Source organism: Fundulus heteroclitus, chromosome 14 (genome assembly GCF_011125445.2).
Source record: "Fundulus heteroclitus isolate FHET01 chromosome 14, MU-UCD_Fhet_4.1, whole genome shotgun sequence".
NCBI classification, from domain to species: Eukaryota; Metazoa; Chordata; class Actinopteri; order Cyprinodontiformes; family Fundulidae; genus Fundulus; species Fundulus heteroclitus.
Window position 1 is genome coordinate 34483302 of NC_046374.1, and position 8233 is coordinate 34491534.

The window sequence follows — 8233 nt, forward strand, 5'->3', positions numbered from 1 at the left end:
GAAACAACTTTCCCACTGGTTTCTGTGTTTAGCATTAATTTCAAATGAGTTAAGGAAAACAAAAACTAGAAACTAAAATGCACTCATGGTTTAATTTTACGACTCGTCACTTGAGTCTTCTGATGCAGCGGCACCAACTTTCCAGACTGCCGCTGACTCCTCACTACTCGACATCACGTTGAGGCCTCCCATTGGCTGAGAGCCAGCCAGACGCCCTCTGCTATTGGCCAGGAGGTACTGGAGGAGTCTGAGAGCGTGGTTGGTCTTGGGGTTTGTTATTGGTCCTCGAGCAGTTGGCCGTGTCCTGATTGGTACTTTGATCACTGGCTTCCTTGGCAACGATTGGACCACTGGCTTTTTGGTTATGATGACCTGCTGCGAAGTTTAACAGGTAGAACAAGTTTAATCCTCTAACAACGATCAGATACACACAGACCAACAATTGAGCATTCATTTATCAATTTATTACAGAAGGGATCAGTATTATAAGGTTGGACAGCCTCAGACTTGGGGAAAAGGGTCAAAGTTTTGTCCAAATAATGATTTAAACTCATTATCTAGTTTGTCAAAATATCAAGGCAGAATGCAAAATGGACATTTTATAGTGACATACATCTTTAAACCAGGGTATGCAGTAGTTTATAATGGTTTAATGTTTACTGAAAATGTAGGTACTATGTTAGAGTTGTACATTCAATTTTAATTTTGACAATGTTTTTGGTGGCATTGAACTGTGTTCATGGACAGCCATCTATTGGCTCACTGTTGTTGTTTTTTCTTGTTTTTACAGTATTTTGTCTGAACTTTTAGATTCATAGTTAGTTTTTGGAGTTTTTTTTTGTAGTGTACAGAAAAGTATCCTTTAAAAAACACCTAATAGTGTCTATTCTGTACAGTCACAATAAAATATTTGGTCAGAATACTTGAATCAGAAGTCATGATTCTGTGAAACCAGCTCACCAAAAGCCAATTTAGCTTTCCCACAACCAGAAATGGTCTGCAACAGAAAATTCAGTCCGGCTTCTATCAAATATTAATTCATACACTGTGACGTGAAGTAGGGTTAGATTGAATAGAGTGTTCTGCTTCACATTGAAGAATGGTATTAACACCAGGCTCAGCAAGTCTTTGTTTCTGTTGTCTGCCTCCTTACCTTCTGGGTTAAGGGTCTGGTTGTTGGTTTGGCCGTAGATGTGGTTGGATTGGTGTTGGGTTCTTTGTCGAAAACCTTACAGGTGTCTTCAACAGGTGAACCGTCAATCTCTGGAAGCTCAAATCCAAACAAAAAAGGGGAAGACTGAGCTGTGGAAGAGAAATTAGAGACATGTTGGTTTCTCCATTCACTAAAAAAAAATTATTAGAAGCAACTGATAACGTGGGTCCACTATCGGTAATTGTTTCGTTTCTACTTTAGTGGTAATTGTTGTTTTTTTAACCATTTTTAAGACATTGGTTAAAGCTTTAGTTCATCTTTTTATCTGACGACATCTTGAAAAACAATTTGAACGAGAACCCTTTACTAAAAGACTCAGTCAGGATAGTTGGAAACAATTTGAAAGAAAATGACAAATAAGTAAAGATTGCACTTCGGTTTGTCTTTAGCACTAACAAGGTTTGGGGTTAATTTGTGCTCTGTCGTTGGTAAATAACATATTTTAGACTACGGACGGACAGACGGATAACACCAGGGCCACTCATATTTAAAACCGTTTGTTGGTGGTTATGTACAGGATCTGAATTGGTCAGGGAACCTCAGGGTCTCATCTTGCTTTTTGCAGATGATGCGCTTCTGTTGCCGTCTTTAATCCACGGCGCCCAGATCACACTGGAGCTGTTTGTTGTCACGTGAGAATCAGCCGGGATAAAAAAAACCATAAAGACAGCTGCTGGACGTCTGAGGCCAAGGTTCTCAGCCGAGTCAAGGTTGACCGTTTCCTTTATTCCTCATCATTTATTAACCGAAGCAGAAGAGTTCATATGTCTCGGTGTCGTGTTCAGGAGCGATGAGATGAACAGAACCGGGATGTTTCTCCTGCTTGTCGTGACGTGAAACGTTTTCAATTAATCTGTTTGTCTACTTTACAACAATCAGCTAAAGTCCTGAGATAAGGATCATGACTAAATGAACAAACTCCAGGATACAAGCGGTTTGAAAGAGCTTCCTCTGCAGCCTTGCTCTGTCTTTGAGATGCAGCGAGTAAGAGTCTGCCAGAGTAAAGGCCGGTTGAGAAAATTCAAGCCTCCTGGGTCCCTCCGTCTGGAGGGTTTTTGGCCAGAGGGAGGACCCAAGGTGGACCCAGACCTCATGGAGGGACCATGCCACATGCCTCCTGTGTTGTGGCTTAATTGGGGGAAAAAAAGAGTACTAATAACGCAGTTGGAAAGCAATGGGTTTCCTTCCAGCTTCCTACTTTTCCACATGTCAACGTGCCTCTGGGCAAGGCACCGATCCCAGTATTTTGAATGCTTGGGAACCCCACAGAGCGATCTGGGGATTGTTTATGGGGACAGTGGTGTCCAGGTGTCCCTCCTGGACCTCTTACCTGTGCACCTCAAACATGATAAACAGGAAAAACCAGCCAGATTGGTGGAGTTTACCCCCTTTTTTTTAGATGCAAAGTTAAAAGAATATGGGAAAGAGTAAAGATTAAAATAAAATAAAAATCAGTCCAAAAAAAAAAGTAAAAAACAAAGCAACTGGACTTGTTTTCCGTAGTTGAAGATGTTTCGCTTCCTCACCAGGAAGCTTTCTCAATTCAAAAAGTCTGGAGTGATGTGGAGTACCAAGCTTTATACTACGGCCCAAACAAAGGCCTTGTATAAAGCTTGGTACTCATCATTACTCCAGACTTTTTGAATTGAGAAAGCTTCCTGGAGAGGAAGCGAAACATCTTCAACTACGGAAAACAAGTCCAGTTGCTTTGTTTTTTTACTTTTATTTTGGAATGACCATGACCTGGATGACTGAGAATCTTCACCAGAAAAAAAAAAAATCAGTATTTGGAGTTTTTTCACATGTTTATTGCCAAATATTTAAAAGGCTTGCTGTAGCTAGATGGTAACTGGCCAAAAGTGTTTCCCTAAATTGTTCGTGCCCTGAGGTGTCTGTCCTTGACTCGGCCGTACCTTCCTCTTACTCTTCCTCTGGGTAAACTGCTCTGTTTGTATCAAGGTGTCTTTGCTGCAATCTGATCTGACGGCCTGTGCTGCATATTTTATACTGACAGCTCTGAGGTGTGTTTTTCTTTTGTCCCCATCTTTTGTTGTCTGCAAAGCTACTATAAACACAGTGAGCTTGATAAAAGGTGCGATTACAGCCCGGTTTCCATCCTGCAGAAACATCGTGTCTGTCTGTTTAAGCTGAAACTATTTCTCAGAGTAAAGTCGGTAAAATGCCGATTGGTGCGTCTGTACTCACCCTGGATCCAGTCGTTGCCGTGAACTCTGAGGAGACACAGGAGGAAAATGACGGGCAGAGCAGAGGAACAGGGAGACATGGTGACTGTGGAGGAGCAAGAGAGAAGAGGAGATGCTCTGCAGAGTGACGGAGGAAGGCGATGAAGAGTCAAGGAGGCAGACAGGGAGTGGAAATGAAGAAGAGCCGGGTAGCGTCTAGACTTTAAGGTTTACTCAGAGCAGGTCTGGAAGGGCTTGTGGCTCAGAGTTACAACAGAGTAAAAGCTGGAAAATCCTCCCTGCTATTCCTGGGAAACCCTGGCAGAGGAGCGTCAAATCCTTCACTTAATCACAGGGGCGTTTCACAATGTTCCCTCCGCTTTTACTCGTTCCTGTCAGAATCGCTTATATGGAGATATATATTATATTATATTTTTCACGTGTTTCATGTTAGGTTGACAGTTTCTACTTATTTCCCTTTTAGTTGCTGCGGCTAAATTTCCCCACAGTGGGACAAAAAAAGTTTCATCCTATTCTGTTCAATTTTCTTATTTCACAGAACGCAAAAGATGCAAAATACACTTTTTTTCCCCACTTGGGTGTTTAATAAACAAACATGAACTAAAGGATATTTCATCAGATCAATACTTATAAAGACAACATGTCGAAGAATAACGGGTGGAAATCCCCAAACGTCTCTTCCCTTAGTGTTTTTATTGTCTTGCTAAGCCTCCCAGCAGCAGCAGCAGGGTTGGGTAATTATATTCCAGCCCAGATTAGCCCAGCATTAAACCCAGAAGCTTTGTTTGATCTGCAAAGAGGTGATTTCCAAAAACACGTCACCTGTGGAAAGAATTTCAGCTTCAAAACATATTTTATTCTGGTTGCCTAGAACCCAGTCTGACAAGTGGATATTTTCTCTAACCTCCAAGTCCAGCCATGGGAATCCACAAAATTTAATTTCAGCTTGATTTAACTTGGTGTGATTCTGTCCTGCTCTGCCTGCAGACATGCACCAAGGTGTCCAACAAGTGTTTTAGTCCTCTGAGTGTCTGTGCCTGGCTTCTTAGCATGGTCCAGGACACTCAACGTCCATTTCTTCCAGCTATGAAGGAATATCCACTCACCGGCTACGTTATGAGGTACGTCTGCTCGTTAACACCAATGGTGAATCAGATGGCATCTAGACGGAGTGAATACCACTGACTGAAGTTCAACCGGAGCTTCAGAGTAGAAGCAAAGGGATTTACATGACCCGGAACATGGCAGGGTCGTTGGCGCCACGTTAGCTGAGTACCGTATTTTCCGGACTATAAGTTGCTCCGGAGTATAAGTCGCATTTTTGGGAGAAATTTATTTGATAACATCCAACATCAAGAACAGACATGTCATCTTGAAAGGTAATTTTAAATAAAAATAGAACGGCTGAATAATAAACAGGCTGAATAATTGTACGGTTAGCTTCCGCTACATGACACAACTGAGAACGTGCCTGGTATGTTAACATAACATATTAAAAGCTATTCAGATAACTATAGCATAAATAACATGCTAAGAAGTTAACCAAAGCGTCGGTGTCACTCCAAATAACTAAAATCCAGTGAAATCTTCATCCTCGGTGTCACTTTAAAATAACTCCGTTAACTCCGGAGGTAGAAGATGCGGCACTTCCGCTTCTACGTCGCTTACGACTGATTCAACACAGGCCTAGAGCGCCCTCTTGCTGTTTGGTGTGAAAATAACAGGTGTAATGATATATCGGTAAAAATGTGTAATAATTTCACACATAAGTCGCTCCAGAGTATAAGACGCACCCCCGGCCAAACTATGAAAAAAACTGCGACTTTTAGTCCGGAAAATACGGTATATATAATAAGAACAATTCATCTCCATCATCTTATTTCTTCTAATTTATCTTATTTTAGGGGTAAAAATACTCATTCCACTGGCAAATAGTCTTATTTAGCTGCTCAAATCAAGGAGAAATATACTAGTTTCAAGCAAATTCTTCTTACCTTTAGTTCCCTTTTTGCAGTGCAATGTCTGCTTGACGTCAGAGGTCAGAGGGAAATGGGTCACTGATGCCAGAGAAGAACAGGAAACTGAGGCCGCGGCTCACAAACTGGACAATTACAGGAGGAAAAACCATGACCCGGTCTAAAGAGTCTAAATTTCTGCTGCAGCATTCAGCTGGTAGGGTCAAAACTTAGTGGAAACAACAGGAAAACAAGGATCCATCCGGCCTCTTTACCAATGCTGTTGGGGATGTTTTCTTGGTACATTTTGGGCCCTCGGTGCCGGCTGAGCAAAGTTTAAACCCCACGGCCAGCCTGAAGGTTGTTACTGACCTTGTCCGTCTAATTATGACCACAGAGTCCCCACCTTCTAATGCTCACCTTCTTGAACACATCAATGAGTTCACTGCGATTTACTGGCCTCCACGGTCACCGGACCTCGGTCCGACAGAGTAGGGCTGGACGATATAGGAAAATAGAAATCAAATTTATCGATAATTATCAACAAATTGAAAACATTTTATGCTGTTGCACAAACTCAACCCTTTATTCAACCAACTTTTTAGCAAAGCTGCAAGTTTTTAAAAAAGACAAAATAACACGTGCTCTCTGAACTCTTTAAAGGGGGAGGAGCTTGGTTCCTGAGTCTGCACTGTGATTGGTTGGGAGGATGTAACCACTGTGCTGGTGAAGATTCTCAGTCATCAAGGTCATGGTCATTCCAAAAAAAGTAAAAAACAAAGCAACTGGACTTGTTATCACTTTTTGAATTGGGAAAGCTTCCTGGAGAAGAAGCGAAACATCTTCAACTATGGAAAACAAGTCCAGTTGCTTTGTTTTTCACTAATATAATGACTGTAATATTAACCTACATGGCTACAATGCATAAGGAAGAAAAACTGTTATTCAATTGATCTTTTTATTCACCTTTTTTTTCTATCATCGACATACATCTATCGCTGGATATATATCGTTATTGAATTATCGCCCAGCCCTACCACAGAGCATCTTTGGTAAGTGGTGGAGCAAGAGTTTATCCTCATGGATGTTCAGCCAACAAACCACAACAACTATTTGACACTGTCCTTTCACCGAGGATCAAAATTACCATGAAATTCTTCAAACAACTAGTCGAATCTATCACAGAGAGAATCTAGGTGGTTCTGTGGGTAAAGGGGAGTTAAACCTCGGTACTAGCATGATGTACCTAATAAAATGTCCTGTGGGTGGGCACTGAGTTACAGTGTTTCTGACCATAATCCATGTTTCACTGTGTCACATCCATCCCAGCAGCACCTGAGGACAGAGAAGTCAGTAACATTAGGGTTTTTTAGCTCGGTTAATGTGACTACGATTCCATATTGTCGAGGCTCCATCCTCTTTTGTCCTTTAACGGACTGATAGATCTTCAGATTATTTGAATAGTTAACAGACGTTCTGCTCAGCAGATGAAAAAAAAACATTTAAATTGTTTCCAATATTTGTTTGAGGAACATTGTGTCAATTTCAAGGGTTTTTCTGCTGACAAACATTTTGCCAATCTTTAATCATTGCCGGCTTGAAACTGACTTTTTTTTAAATTCCCTTTTGTTGATTGTATGTTGGGCCGTTTTGTAAGCAGGGTGAAATGCCTAACGGGAATTTTCATAACTAAGGCTGTGCTGTAAACGTATGACTCCACTGTTGAATTTTCAACATGAAATCTAATGTTGCCTGAAATCTTTATTTTAGCATGTTTATTGTTCCTTAATTAGTTTTCTGCCACTTTTTTACCGATGGCAAACCTCTAACTCATTGCCAATCTAAAACTTTTACAGTGAATGGTACCGGTGTGTTTTTGTCAGATGTACAACCTTCGTCTTCTTCTCACAAGTTAAATTTTCACTGCAATAGCTTTTGATTTACCTCAATATGTGCAACGATCATTATATAATGTGCTCTAAAAATGTTGGTAAGGTTTTATTGTACAATCTATGTTGTAATTTACATTAACTTTGTAATATTCAGCACTGCATGTCGTTGTACTCCCATTTTAAATTGTAGCGGACGTCACTGGTTAATACATCAGCAATACTTCATTGATTTTAACCAGTTAAACAAGAGATAACACACTGTCACTGTTCTGCATCTTTATATTTATTTAAGTGACACTTTTACTTCCCATAACCCTTCCATGCCACTGCACAACCTCTTTCAGCCGAGTAAAACGCTCATTGTTTGAGTAAAGTTTATCTTATAGCCATAATCCTGATAAACTGTTTACACAAGTAAAAATGGTTGCACAAACCCACAACAGCGTCTCCTCGTCTCATTCACTAAAACCCACCTGTGAGATCAGTCAAGCGTCTATGTTTGGGTTCATTTGCGGGGATGAAGCAGCTTCTGTTCTTGATTTGTTCAGCGCCACGTTTAGGTCAGTTAGTCTTTCAGATCTCCGCCTGCATCCCGTTACTGAAGCGGGTTTCCTCACATCACAGTTTACAGCTGCAGTTGCTATGGAAACGCTTGTTTGCATACAGTGGCTCGCAAAACTATTCACACCCCTTTAACTTTTTCACGTATTGTCACTAACCCTAACCCTATTATTAAATATATTTATCGTCTTGTTTTCCTTCAGTAGGTTGCCAAGCAAATAAAGAAGCTTTTATAACTGTGTTTTAAGTCTTAATTTCTCACATCACAGAAGACTGATTAGTAAAGTCTTTACATGTCAAATACTAATATATTTCCTTAGCATACGGCAAGTATTTCCACTCTTGTGTTGTATCAACAGCCCAATGCATTTATTGAAAAATAAACCTTTATAGGAAGACATTTCTTCA